The 14,498-nt window shown below is 40.1% G+C and overlaps 1 protein-coding gene across 6 annotated transcripts in view; it reads left to right on the top strand.

Annotated features, from left to right (window-relative positions):
- The window catches only part of DISC1 (DISC1 scaffold protein), a 361,779-nt gene that overhangs the window by 24,262 nt on the left and 323,019 nt on the right, over window positions 1–14,498 (top strand). The gene's annotated exons all lie outside the window — the stretch shown is intronic.

Consider the following 14,498-nt stretch of genomic DNA (forward strand, 5'->3'; position numbering starts at 1 on the left):
TAACTTTCTCTAAAACTAATTTCCCTTGTAATAAAGATGGAGCCAAGCGGGCTTCTGTCCCTAGAATCTTTGGCCAACAACAAAAAATGCTGTTTTTCATGGTCTTTATTTGTACAGTTATCTTCTAATTATGGCAAGTGATCGTCATATCCCATTTACGGTAGTAGTACCAAAAAATTGTTCTTCAAAATAGATTTATTTAAGCAAAAGAAATGAGTCAGTTTATGCAAAAGTATAAAGAAAATATTGTTACAGGTGATGATCTGCCATAACAGGCACTTGAAGTGGTGTTAGACTGGGTGATTTTGGGGACACATGGCTCTCCGTGTTCTTGAGAGTCAGGCCATTGATCAGAGTGCTGACCTTTATAACAGACAACATGTGCTTTACTCTGTGTCACATGGCAGTCTCTTAAGGATTTGAAGACAGTACTCATGTTTCCTTCACATAAGAAAGCATTCCCTCATTCTTCCAGTTCTTTCCATGTTCTTTGTATGTTGCCTCCTTGGCCCTAGGTATGCGTGAGTCTGTTTCTCTGTTGGGGAAGCTTCCTGTTCATCGTGTATATAAAAGCAGTCTTTGTTCTGAATGTAGGGATCAGTTCCTGAAATGAGATGAGAAAGGGAAACTGGGGCTCAAAGGAGACTAATAATGATGACATAGAAAGAAGAATCACAGTGAGGGAGATGCCTGGGAATGGTTAGGAGGAACAACTGGGTACAGATTCAGGAGTGATGTCTCTGTCCTCAGATGTCTTTATATCAGTGTACTAAGTACGGTTTGTAAGCAAAATGAAATTGAAATATTCATATCAGGTAGTGAACATGGACAGACTTGTGTTGGAAAGTCTGCAGGGGTGTGTTTGCAGCTTGCTTCTCTGAGCTCGAAAGTTTCTTATCTCTAAGATCGTCTGGTTGATTAAATAAGGGGTTACATGGGAAAGGCTTTGATAATTCCAGAAGTGCTTTGCAAATATCAGAAATGGTTTAGTTTTCATTAGATCTATTATTACTTTATACTGTCACCATTTTAACGTTTATATTCTATTCTATATTAATACTTCTCATAGTCGTCTAGCCTAGTGCTTTATTTAAAAGGCTCTGGGGCCCACTGACCCCCTCCCCCCCCACCATCCCCGTAGTCTTTCATAGAAGGGTCTTACCCTTCCTGTGTCCTGTACCTTGATTTATTGCTTGATTGTCTGGATTTCACCAACTGGAGGTTTTTATCAAGAAGGCCCATGGTTGTATCCAAATCCACGCATATTGAACAATGACTTTTTATTGTCTTTATAGTGTTTGACAACTTGGCTGGCTATAAAATTCTTGAGTGCCTCCACCCCTATCCCCAAACTGTATCAGCGGTGTCACTCAGCCTTGAGGGTTGTTTTGGAAGCCAGCTTGAATTTTGCCCTTTGTGTATGTGACTTGAGTTTTCGGAGATTCACATAGGATTTATTCTTTTTCTTCGGAATTCAGTGATTTTACCAAGATATCTTGGTGTTGGTCATAATATTTCAACTGTTTTCCCTGAGTGCTGTGTATACCTTTTTTTGTACAGTTAGGTTTTTTTTTTTTTTTTTTTTTGTTAGGTTTTGTTTACTTCATTAATGTTTTCTTTGTATCTTTGGTACCCTATTTGTTTTGTCTTCTTGAGGGATACCTGTCATCCACATGCTTGTTGTCCTGTATGTATATTATTTTCTCTTTAATAATTTTTTTCTTTCCCTTGCATTTTGTCATTTTCTCAAACTGATATTCCAAGTTATTGACTCAGTTTTCAATTGGAACGGTACTTCTTGTTGCTTCTGAAATGGCCTTGTTTTATGAATGAACTGAACAAAACACTTGGGCAGGCATCAGCTAGCCAGTGGGAAACCTTCTTAGATTATTGTTTTCTAAAAATGTTAATGTTTCTCAAATTAACAGTTGGACAGCAGCTGCTTTCTTCCAAACTCATTCTTGCACTCTTCTTTTTTTCTGAGTGGAGTATCTTGGAAAAATACTTCGCTTCTCAAGAACTGGAGAGGAATGTATTAATCTTGGTGTCTGCTATTAATTTCAGCCAAATTTTACAGTATTTGGCAGATATCCCTCATAGTATGGAGATGCAACTTAGTGTAAAAACCATGGCCGTGGAGCACTGTGTTGGTTTTAATTTCTGCTCTGTCAGTCGCCAGCCATGTGAGCTTGGGCAAGTTACTTAACCTCTTGGTTGCCCGCTTTTTCTCGTCTGTAAAAAAAGGCTACTCATAGGGCTGGTATGAGAATGAAATGAATTAATATTTGTAAAATGTTGAGAGCAGTGCCTGGCACAAGTGATAAATGGGCATTTTATAAGGGCATATTAAATGAATGTGGCATGTGATCATGCACTGTCAATAAAGTTTTTTCCCCAACTTCTCATGCTTTGTCCATTTTAGTGGGCTTCACAGAAGTGCAGTTAACTTGCCTTCATTCCATTCCTTGCTCCAGAGGTTGCCTGATTTGTTTTGGTCATAACATGTTTGTTTGAACATTCATTTGGAATTGTATGCAGGATATGTGTCTGGCTGACTAATCAATAGCTCTTAGATTCTACTTTTTCCCTTCGTGAAGCCAGATCACTTGCCAATCTTTGGTACTTAGTAGGGCCATGATTTCTTAAAACCCACTGAATATATTTCTGGGATCATGTCCGTGAGTTCCTTTAGTACTGGATCGTAATTTATCCGCCCTCATTTGGGGACATGAACTCATTTGAAGTGGCTAGGTGTTCTCTTTCCATCTTTTTGCCTCTCTTGGGCTTCAGTTCCTCCTAAATTATGCTACCACTATCCTTTCCAATCTGAAGATCATTTTCTTTAATAGAGGTTAAGGCTGAACATCTGAGCTATGTAATTCTGCCCTGTCTTCTCTTTTATCTATTACCGTTGTGCCCTAACTTGGGGGCCTGTCTCCACCTGCTTAACTTTCTTGCCCAGGTTTTGTTTGTTTGAAACACACATATTTTGCTGTTCTGTGGCATGGATTTTTTACTCTGTGCTTCTTGGTTCTTTGGCTGTTCTAATAATCAAATTAACATAGGGCAGATTAATAGGAGAAAAGCAAATTTAATTGTGTACATATGGGGGCCCCAGCAGAATATGAGACCCATGGGCAACCAGGCAGTTAGGCTTATATGCCATTCTGAGCTAAGGAGAAGGGGGTGGGGGTCTGGGACCACAAAGGGGAGGGAGGCAATCTACAGGTTGCCATGCAGAGACAATGGGACCCAGAGAGGTATTTGATCGCTAGGCCCTGCTCACTTTCCCACCTGCTTACCACACCTGCTTACCTTACCTAGCCCTGATTCCTGGTGGTTGCCTCTGGTGATAGTTCTCTTCCTGGATCAGACCCTCTACCTAAATTCTTTTAGGCAGTTAAGGAAGAGGTAAAAGTTTTTCTTGATTCAGTTGGGTCTTGATTGCCTTCAGCTCAAAATAATCCATGTGTTAAAGTAGCATATTTTGGGGAGATTTGTTCTGAACCTCTTCACTGTCCTTAGCATATCTACAGAAGGTGTAACTCATTCTGGCCTTTAGTATTTTTGACTTTTTCTCATTTCTTTGTGACCCATTTGTCCTTATTCCTTGTTATTTTCTTTCTGTTGATCTTTTTTTTTTTAATTAGGTTTTCATTCCAGTACAGTTAACATACAGTATTGTTTGGTTTCAGGTGTACAATATAGTGATTCAACAATTCGATACTTCACTTAGTGCTCATTATGATAAAAGTACTCTTTAGTCCCCATCACCTATTTCACCCATTCCCCCACCCGCCTTCCCTCTGGTAATTATCAGTTTGTTCTCTAGAGTTAAGGGTCTATTTCTTGGTTTGCCTGTCTCTCTCTCTTTTTCTCTTTGCTCACTCATTTTATTTCTTAAATTCCACATTTGAGTGAAATCATGGTATTTGTCTTTCTCTGTTTCACTTATTTCACTTAGCTTTATACTCTCTAGCTCCATCCATGTAGCAAATGGCAAGATTTCATTCTCTTTTATGGCTGAATAATATTCCATTATCTTCTTTATCCAGCCATCTATCAACGGACACTTGAGCTGCTTCTGTAATTTGGCTATTGTAAATAATGCTGTGATGAACATAGGGGTGCATGTATCCCTTTGAATTAGTGTTTTTGTATTTTGGGGGTAAATACCCAGTAGTGTGATTACTGAATTGTGGGGTAGTTCTATTTTGTAAGAATGTTTATTTATTTATTTTGGGGGCGGAGGGAGTGAGTGGGAGAGGGGCAGAGAGAGGGAGAGGGAAAATCCCAGTAGGCTCCAGCATGTCAGCACAGAACCCAATGTGGGGCTTGATCTCATGAACTGTGAGATCATGACCTGAGCTGAAGTCAAAAGTTGGTTGCTTAACTAACTGAGCCACCCAGGTGCCCCTAGGGTACTTCTATTTTTAACTTTTTGAGGCAACTCCATTCTGTTTTCCACAGTGGCTGCACCAGTTTGCATTCCCACCAAGTGCACAAGGGCTCTTTTTTCTCCTTGTGAATAATTGTTTCTTGTGTTTTTGATTTTAGCCATTCTGACAGGAGTGAGGTGAATCTCATTTTGGTTTTGGTTTGCATTTCCCTGATGATGAGTGATGTTGAACATCTTTTGTTGTGTCTGTTGACCATCTGTGTGTCTTTGGAGAAATGTCTGTCCATGTCTTCCCATTTTTTTTTTTTACATACTTATTTATTTATTTACGTATTTAATTTAAATTCAAGTTAGTTAACATATAGTGTAGTATTGGTTTCAGGAGCAGTATTTAGTGACTCATCACGTCTATATAACACTCAGTATTCATCCCAACAAGTGCCCTCCTTAATGCCCATCACCCATTTAGCCCATCCCCCCTACCTACCTCCCCTCCAGCAATGCTCAGTTTGTTCTCTGTATTTAAGAGTTTCTTATGGTTTGCTTCCCTCTGTGTTTTTCTCTTATTTTCTTGTTCCTTCCCTTCCCCTACGTTCATCTGTTTTGTTTCTTAAATTACACATATGAGTGAAATCATATGATATTTGTCTTTCTCTGACTGACTTATTTCACTTTTCTGCTCATTTAAAAACTGTTTATTTTTTTGAAATAGAGAGAGAGAGCAAGATGGGGAGAGGCAGAGAGAGAGGGAAAGAGAAACCCCAAGTAGGTTCCATGTTCAGTGCAGAGCCTGACGTGGGGCTCATACTCACAGACTGTGAAGTCGTGACCTGGGCTGAAACCAAGAGATGACGCTTAACCGACTGAGTCACCCTGGCACCCCCTGCTCATTTTTAATTGGATTTTTTTTTTTTTTTTGGTGTGGAGTTGTGTTAGTTCTTTATGTATGTAGGATACTAACCCTTTATCGGATATGTCGTTTGCAAATATCTTCTCCAATTCCATAGGTTGCCTTTTAGTTTTGTTGGTTGTTTCCTTTGCTGTGCAGAAGCTTTTTATTTTGATGTGGTCCTACTTGTCTATTTCTGCTTTTGTTTCCCTTGTCTCAGGAGACATATCTAGAAAATATCTAGAAAAATGTTGCTATGACCCATGTCAGGGAAATTACTGCCTGTGCTCTCTTCTAGGATTTTTATGGTTTCAGGTCTCCCATTGGGACCCTTAATCCATTTTAAGTTTATTTTTGTGTATGGTGTAAGAAAGTGGTCCACTATCATTCTTTTGCAGGTAGTAGTCCATTTTTCTCAACACCATTTGTTGACAAGACTGTCTTTTTCTCATTGGATAGTCTTATCTCCTTTGTCGAAGACTAAATGGCCATATAATCATAGGTTTATTTCTGGGTTTTTTATTCTGTTCTGTTGATCTGTGTGTCTATTTTTGTGCTAGTACCATGCTGTTTTGATTACTACAGCTTTGTAATATAACTTGAAGTCCAGAATTGGGATACCTCCAGTTTTGTTCTTTTTCAAGATTTCTTTGGCTATTTGGGATCTTTTGTGGTTCCATACAAATTTTGAATTATTTTTTATAGCTCTGTGAAAAATGCTGTTGGTATTTTGATAGGGATTGCATTAAATCTACAGATTTCTTTGGTGAGTATAGACATTTCAATAATTTTTGTTTTTCCAATCCATGAACATAGAATGTCTTTCTATTACTTTGTGTCATCTTCAACTTCTTTCATCAGTGTTTTACAGTTTTTAGAGTATAGGTTTTTCACATCTTTGGTTAAGTTTATTCCTAGGTATTTTATTATTATTTTTGGTGCAATTGTAAATGGGATTGTTTTTTTAATTTCTCTTTCTGTTGCTTCATTATTGGTGTGTAGAAATGCAAGAGATTTCTGTACATTGATTTTGAATCCTATGACCTTACTGAATTGATTTATGAGTTCTAGTTCTTCTTCTTCTTCTTCTTCTTCTTCTTCTTCTTCTTCTTCGCATAGTCTTTAGGGTTTTCTATACATTGTATCATGTGCTCTGCAAACAGTGAAAGTTTTAGTTCTTCCTTACCAATTTGGATGCCTTTTATTTCTTTTTCTTGTCTGATTACTGTGACTAGGACTTCCAGTACTATGTTGCATAAAAGTGGTGAGACAGGACATCCTTGTCTTGTTCCTGATCTTAGGGGAAAAGCTTCAGTTTTTCACCAGTAAGTATGGTACTAGCTGTGGGTTGTTCATATAAGGCCTTAATTATGTTCAGGTATATTCCTTCTAAACCTACTTTGTTGAGGGTTTTTATCATGAATGGATGTTGTACTTTGTTGGCTGTATTCTCTGTATCTATTGAAAGGATTATATGGTTTTTACCGTCTTTTCAATTGATGTGATGTATCACATTTATTGATTTGCAAATATTGAGCAATACTTGCATTCCAGGAATAAATCCCACCTGATTGTGGTGAATGATATTTTTAATGTATTGTTGGATTTGGTTTGCTAATATTTTGTTGAGGATTTTTGCATCTGTGGTTCATCAGAGATATTGGCCTGTAGTCTTCTTTTTTTGTAGTGTCTTTTCTGGTTTTGGTATCAGAATAATGCTGGCCTCATAGAATAAATTTGAAAGTTTTCCTTCCTTTTCTATTTGTTGGAATAGTTTGAGAAGAATAGATATTAATTTAACTCCAACTTGACCTGGTCACTTTTTCCAGAGGTTTCCTTCCTTTGCATGTGATGGATACATTTTGTGTGGCTGTCAGATTAAATTTGATGCCATCCGCTGTAGAGAATCTTTAATAAGCAGCCTCTGTTTGAGACCAAACCGGCTTCAGCACATTTTCAGCTTGGAAAGCTTTTGTATAAAGAGCATTGTAAGCCATGCAAGGTCGTTAAGTTTGGACATTATTGCTGTGCAGGTTTCGTCTTAGAGTTTTTAGTAATCTACTTTTTCTGGAATATTTTATAGTCAATCACTAAATACCATTGAACAGTTATCCTTTGGGGGATTACATCTGAGAGTTAGGTCCTGTAGACTCCTTAGGAGTTAAATCCCAAGCTCTTAGAGACCTGTACTTATCCAAAATTCTCATACAGAAAGTCAGTGTTTGTTGCCTATAGGGAAGGGTTGAGGCTGAGAGGGAGGCCAGACTTCCTGGGCTCTGGTCTCGGCTCCAGCACTGGCCAACTGTCTGACTTTGGACAAATTCTTTCTCTGCTGTAAGCCTCAGCAATCTTATTCTGGAAACAGTGATGATAATCCTTACCTTATTAGGTTTTGGTGAGGATTAAATGACATAAAAATATGTTAAATCCTTAGAATGTGCCTGGCACCTTGTAGATACTCAGTGAATGTTGGATGAGTTCATGGACACCAGTTATGTCAATTGCATCAAGCTAGTTTTGATGTTTATTTTCAAATCCTTGCATTCTGAGTTGTCTTCTAGATCACATTTGTTATGTGTATCATAAAGCCTTATAATTTGGGGGTAGGTGGTAGTGTGGACTGAATATCGTGGGCAGTAAGTAGGCTGTTACAATAACTATATTGGATCCATAAACTATTGGGATAAGACTGGGCTATCAATCTTAGAAATAGCATTAGTAAGGCTCTTCATTTCTTTTTTATTTATTTATTTATTTATTTATTTATTTATTTATTTTTTAATATATGAAATTTACTGTCAAATTGGTTTCCATACAACACCCAGTGCTCATCCCAAAAGGTGCCCTCCTCAATACCCATCACCCACCCTGCCCTCCCTCCCACCCCCCATCAACCCTCAGTTTGTTCTCAGTTTTTAACAGTCTCTTATGCTTTGGCTCTCTCCCACTCTAACCTCTTTTTTTTTTTTTTCCCTTCCCCTCCCCCATGGGTTTCTGTTACGTTTCTCAGGATCCACATAAGAGTGAAACCATATGGTATCTGTCTTTCTCTGTATGGCTTATTTCACTTAGCATCACACTCTCCAGTTCCATCCACGTTGCTACAAAAGGCCATATTTCATTCTTTCTCATTGCCACGTAGTATTCCATTGTGTATATAAACCACAATTTCTTTATCCATTCATCAGTTGATGGACATTTAGGCTCTTTCCATAATTTGGCGATTGTTGAGAGTGCTGCTATAAACATTGGGGTACAAGTGCCCCTATGCATCAGTACTCCTGTATCCCTTGGATAAATTCCTAGCAGTGCTATTGCTGGGTCATAGGGTAGGTCTATTTTTAATTTTCTGAGGAACCTCCACACTGCTTTCCAGAGCGGCTGCACCAATTTGCATTCCCACCAACAGTGCAAGAGGGTTCCCGTCTCTCCACATCCTCTCCAGCATCTATAGTCTCCTGATTTCTTCATTTTGGCCACTCTGACTGGCGTGAGGTGGTATCTGAGTGTGGTTTTGATTTGTATTTCCCTGATGAGGAGCGACGTTGAACATCTTTTCATGTGCCTGTTGGCCATCCGGATGTCTTCTTTAGAGAAGTGTCTATTCATGTTTTCTGCCCATTTCTTCACTGGGTTATTTGTTTTTCGGGTGTGGAGTTTGATGAGCTCTTTATAGATTTTGGATACTAGCCCTTTGTCCGATGTGTCATTTGCAAATATCTTTTCCCATTCCGTTGGTTGCCTTTTAGTTTTGTTGGTTGTTTCCTTTGCTGTGCAGAAGCTTTTTATCTTCATAAGGTCCCAGTAATTCACTTTTGCTTTTAATTCCCTTGCCTTTGGGGATGTGCCGAGTAAGAGATTGCTACGGCTGAGGTCAGAGAGGTCTTTTCCTGCTTTCTCCTCTAAGGTTTTGATGGTTTCCTGTTTCACATTCAGGTCCTTTATCCATTTTGAGTTTGTTTTTGTGAATGGTGTGAGAAAGTGGTCTAGTTTCAACCTTCTGCATGTTGCTGTCCAGTTCTCCCAGCACCATTTGTTAAAGAGACTGTCTTTTTTCCATTGGATGTTCTTTCCTGCTTTGTCAAAAATGAGTTGGCCATACGTTTGTGGGTCTAGTTCTGGGGTTTCTATTCGATTCCATTGGTCTATGTGTCTGTTTTTATGCCAATACCATGCTGTCTTGATGATGACAGCTTTGTAGTAGAGGCTAAAGTCTGGGATTGTGATGCCTCCTGCTTTGGTCTTCTTCTTCAAAATTACTTTGGCTATTCGGGGCCTTTTGTGGTTCCATGTGAATTTTAGGATTGCTTGTTCTAGTTTCGAGAAGAATGCTGGTGCAATTTTGATTGGGATTGCATTGAATGTGTAGATAGCTTTGGGTAGTATTGACATTTTGACAATATTTATTCTTCCAATCCATGAGCAGGGAATGTCTTTCCATTTCTTTATATCTTCTTCAATTACCTGCATAAGCTTTCTATAGTTTTCAGCATACAGATCTTTTACATCTTTAGTTAGATTTATTCCTAGGTATTTTATGCTTCTTGGTGCAATTGTGAATGGGATCAGTTTCTTTATTTGTCTTTCTGTTGCTTCATTGTTAGTGTATAAGAATGCAACTGATTTCTGTACATTGATTTTGTATCCGGCAACTTTGCTGAATTCATGTATCAGTTCTAGCAGACTTTTGGTGGAGTCTATCGGATTTTCCATGTATAATATCATGTCATCTGCAAAAAGCGAAAGCTTTACTTCATCTTTGCCAATTTGGATGCCTTTGATTTCCTTTTGTTGTCTGATTGCTGATGCTAGAACTTCCAGCACTATATTAAACAGCAGCGGTGAGAGTGGGCATCCCTGTCGTGTTCCTGATCTCAGGGAAAAAGCTCTCAGTTTTTCCCCATTGAGGATGATGTTAGCTGTGGGCTTTTCATAAATGGCTTTTATGATCTTTAAGTATGTTCCTTCTATCCCGACTTTCTCAAGGGTTTTTATTAAGAAAGGGTGCTGGATTTTGTCAAAGGCCTTTTCTGCATCGATTGACAGGATCATATGGTTCTTCTCTTTTTTTTTGTTAATGTGATGTATCACGTTGATCGATTTGCGAATGTTGAACCAGCCCTGCATCCCAGGAATGAATCCCACTTGATCATGGTGAATAATTCTTTTTATATGCTGTTGAATTCGATTTGCTAGTAAGGCTCTTCATTTCTGAAGCACTTTCTGGTTTACAATGTGTTTTCTCATGTCCTATCTCATTTAAACATGTAGAAAAAATGCAGTGTAAAGAAACAACTTTCTTTTTTCATAAGGTTCATTTATTTATTTTGAGAGAGAGAGTGCATGCATGTACACGCATGAGGGTGGAGGGGGAGAGAGAGAGAGAGAGAGAGAGAATCCCAAGAAGGCTCTGTGCTGTCAGTGTGGAGCCCACTGTGGGGCTTGATCCCATGAACTGTGAAATCATGACCTGAGCCAAAATCAAGAGTTGGATGCTTAACTGACTGAGCCACCCAGGCACTCCATAACTGCCTTTCTTTATGTTTCAGCATCAGGCTGGGTCTGACCCTGGTATGCAGAATCAGATTGGTGGTCTGGGATGCCATCAGACAGCTCTTTGTGGCATATTGGAGCATTTGTTGGGTACATAGAGTATCCAGCACTATGCTAAGCTCTAAAGGTGGTTATAAGAAAAAGAGCTTTTTTAAAAAAAATGTTTATTTATTTTGAGAGAGAGAGAGAAACAGGCACAGAGAGAGAGAGAGAGAGAGAGAGGAAGAGAGAGAGAATCCCAAGGCTCCACGCCCAGCACAGAGACTGATCTCATGTCTGTGAGATCATGACCTGAGCGGATATCAAGAGTCAGATGCTTGACCAACTGAGTCACCCAGGAGCCCCAAGAAAAAGAACTTTGAACTTCTGTGGCCATGTGTATTTATTTTTGCTTAAGAACATAGTTAGGGGGGGCCTGGGTGGCTCAGTTGGTTAAGCGTCCGACTTCAGCTCAGGTCACGATCTCATGGTCCGTGAGTTTGAGCCCCGCGTCGGGCTCTGGGCTGATGGCTCAGAGCCTGGAGCCTGCTTCCGATTCTGTGTCTCCCTCTCTCTCTGCCCCTGCCCCGTTCGTGCTCTGTCTCTCTCTGTCTCAAAAATAAATAAAGCATTAAAAAAAATGAAAAAAAAAAGAACATAGTTAAATGAATTTGTAGTCAATGTAATTATAAAGCCTGATGGCCTCAAACATTCCACAAATAACCTTGAAACTCAACCTCTAGAGGGTGAGGATTTGTGTGGTGTCCCCGATGCCCCTTTGTTTCTACCCTGCCCCGACCTCCATCCAGAATTACCCCTCATTGTAATTCTGTCTGGCTCTCCCCCAAGATTATTGTATAATTGAAAATATGCCCACAGACATAATCTCTGGATGAGCAGATTTAAAACAAAGCTGATCAGAGAGTTCCAATTGTAAGCATGTGAAAAGAATCTCTCTAAGAGATGTTCTTGATAACGAAAAGCTGAGAACCGTGATGCTCTGCACACAGCTTGTGGAGATTTATATGGAATCATGTGTGCATTTTGCTGTTGGGCTACTCCTGACCCTAAAGTGGTGTATCTTGCCAAAATGACGTGCCTGTTTTCCCTTGGATGATGGCTGGGCTCTGAGGTTCCTCTCCCTGCCCCTTACCCCTGCCCTGACCTAACACACTTCTAGTGTGGCCTTGCTCTAGTGCGTCTCTGGTTGTTAATGCTCATTCTCAGAGTCAGGGAACTAGGTGAGAAGAGGATTTTATGTGAAAACAGTGGTAGGTTGATTTTTTGACCTCAGAAAAAGAGTTCACTTTATAATCAGATGTATATGCTCTTTATAGATATTCCCTTCACACGCACATTTGCTCTCAGAATTTCCTCAGCCAGGATGTCCCCCCAGGTGACTGCATATCCTTAATGGCTCTGCCATGAAGGAGAACTGCAGAGAGGTCCATGCACGCCATTGGCTGCATCCGTCAGAGGCTCGCTGGTTGAGGATTTACTCTTTGTCTTGTTTTCCATCCTTAAGGACTCTTCTTTGGTCCCTTACCCCCCTTGTGACATCCTTCCCCCCTGAGCTGGAATTCCTGGTCCTGGTAACTGTGGGTGTTCTGCAGGTGTGCCATAGTTCTCTTCTCCCCTTTTCTCTGATTGTTTAGTTGAATTACTTCTCCTTTGTCATCATTGGTAACAGTTGTATGTGAGTCACGCTTTTAGGGACATTTTTAGGTCTAGATGCTACTATCATCCATTATATTGGAGAGGATAGTGCCAAGGGGACAGGAAAGAGCCCTGCATCAGAGATCTGGGACTCTCCCTGTGGTCAGTCATCCATTCAAAGTCCAGGACCCTTTGTCCTGGAACTCTCCTTCACTAGCTACGAATCCACCTGCTTGTCCTGCCTTCAGCCTCTACATGTACACAGGGCAGCTGGGAGAGGCCTTCTCAGATCCTTCGGGTCAAGTCCAGATATTTATGTCTATGCTTTTTCTTCTGACTTATGATTCCTGACGTATAGTAGAGTTCTCACTAAATGCTAGGGTCTTTTCCCCTTCTTATTTCCCGTTGAGATAAAATACAGTCAGTTTGGCGTGATTTATTTTCAGTAAGCCCATGTAGGCCCTTTTCATTTGTAAGCACTCACAAAATACCTTATTATGAATCTTCGGAAACTTACCAGGTGTCTGTGTCATGCTCATTGGTTTGCCATCACTGGACTTCAGTTTGCAAGAATGACCTGTTTCCCCTTTTGGAACACGGGAGGGTGTTTGTGTGTCTCCAGTTTGTTGACATGTCCCCTGTCCTCCCGGGTTCGTCCAAGACGACCACAGCAATTTCCCAATCTCGTTTTCACCTTCCTTCGGTATCAGTGAATTAAAGCCAATTTATTACCCAGAATTGCCTCATTTATTTCAAAATAGGCTGTGTGCAAAGGAAGCTCTATTCCCTTAGCGGGAGCTAACTCAAGTTTTAAAGCCCATTCTAGAGAAAAACAGACGTATCTAGTTTGTGTTAGCTATTAAAAACCTTTTTTTAAAAAAAAGAAATAAGCCTTTGGATGTTGCTTCAGGGTGACAAAAATAGCCCAAAGACTGAAAAGGTAAATGAAGAGAGAGAAGGGAAAAAACCCTGATTTTGAGTGTTTAGAGTGTGTGAAATGTCACTCTTTGCCTTAACTGCTCCCCTAAGGAAAATGAGGAGGTTTTTAAAGCATTTCTTGGTCAAAGAATGTACATGCAGAGGATTTCTGTAGCTCTAGGGGAAAATATAGATCTACTAAAATTTTACTAAGTTTCTTTTATTTGTCAGAGATTGCTTAAAGGTTGTCTGATATTTTTCTGATAGTTTGGACCTTTTTTCCGTGGACTTTTATGCCTTAACGCTCACCCACTTATTTTCTCTTTCTACCCTCTTAAGAAGGTGAGACAAAAAAATACCCCAAACAAAACTAACTCTGAAGCAGACTGTTGAATAACAGATTCCACTCCCCACCTCCACCCCCCAAAACCTCATGTACATGAAGGAAGACAAGGGAGAAAATGAACAGTTCTTTTAAAGACTGTCCACGAAAATTCTGAGATGTTATAAGCATTCAGCAGTGACTTTAGATGCTGGGAAGAACTTGGGGAAAGAGACTAAAATTTATTGAGCACGTGTTGCCACTTGCCACAAGCTATGATGGCTTTTGCCAATTCACATTAGTGATTTTATTGTGTCCTCAGAGCGGTCCTTCAAGGTGTGCAGGTTATGCCCGTTTTACACCCGAGTGCACTGAGGCTCCACATGCTAAGTGACTTGCTCAGCATCACTCAGATGGGAACTGACAGAGGCAAGATCCAGTCCTTCCTTGTGCTATCAGACCCTCTCTCTGAATATTAAACCGGTAAACCTCATGCATAACGGATGAAATTAGTCATTTACAGAGGTAACTCAGAGCTTGTCTGTAAATGTCCTACGCTCCCAGGTGACTTTGCTGTGATCTCCAGGCAGGGCTGCAGTGAGATTGTAAATAGGAAAACTGACATCTGAACCATGGTACCGGTCTTATCTGAAGAAAGAGCACTACCAGAGAGGGCTGATCGGGATGGAGCCAGAAACAGGAGGGCAGAGAGGAAGAACTTGTTGTTTCTGCCCTGCTTTGCCTGGGAAGGGTGGCGAGAACCAGTGAGGAAGGGTGCCTCA

The sequence above is a fragment of the Neofelis nebulosa genome, chromosome 13 (assembly GCF_028018385.1).
Source record: "Neofelis nebulosa isolate mNeoNeb1 chromosome 13, mNeoNeb1.pri, whole genome shotgun sequence".
NCBI classification, from domain to species: Eukaryota; Metazoa; Chordata; class Mammalia; order Carnivora; family Felidae; genus Neofelis; species Neofelis nebulosa.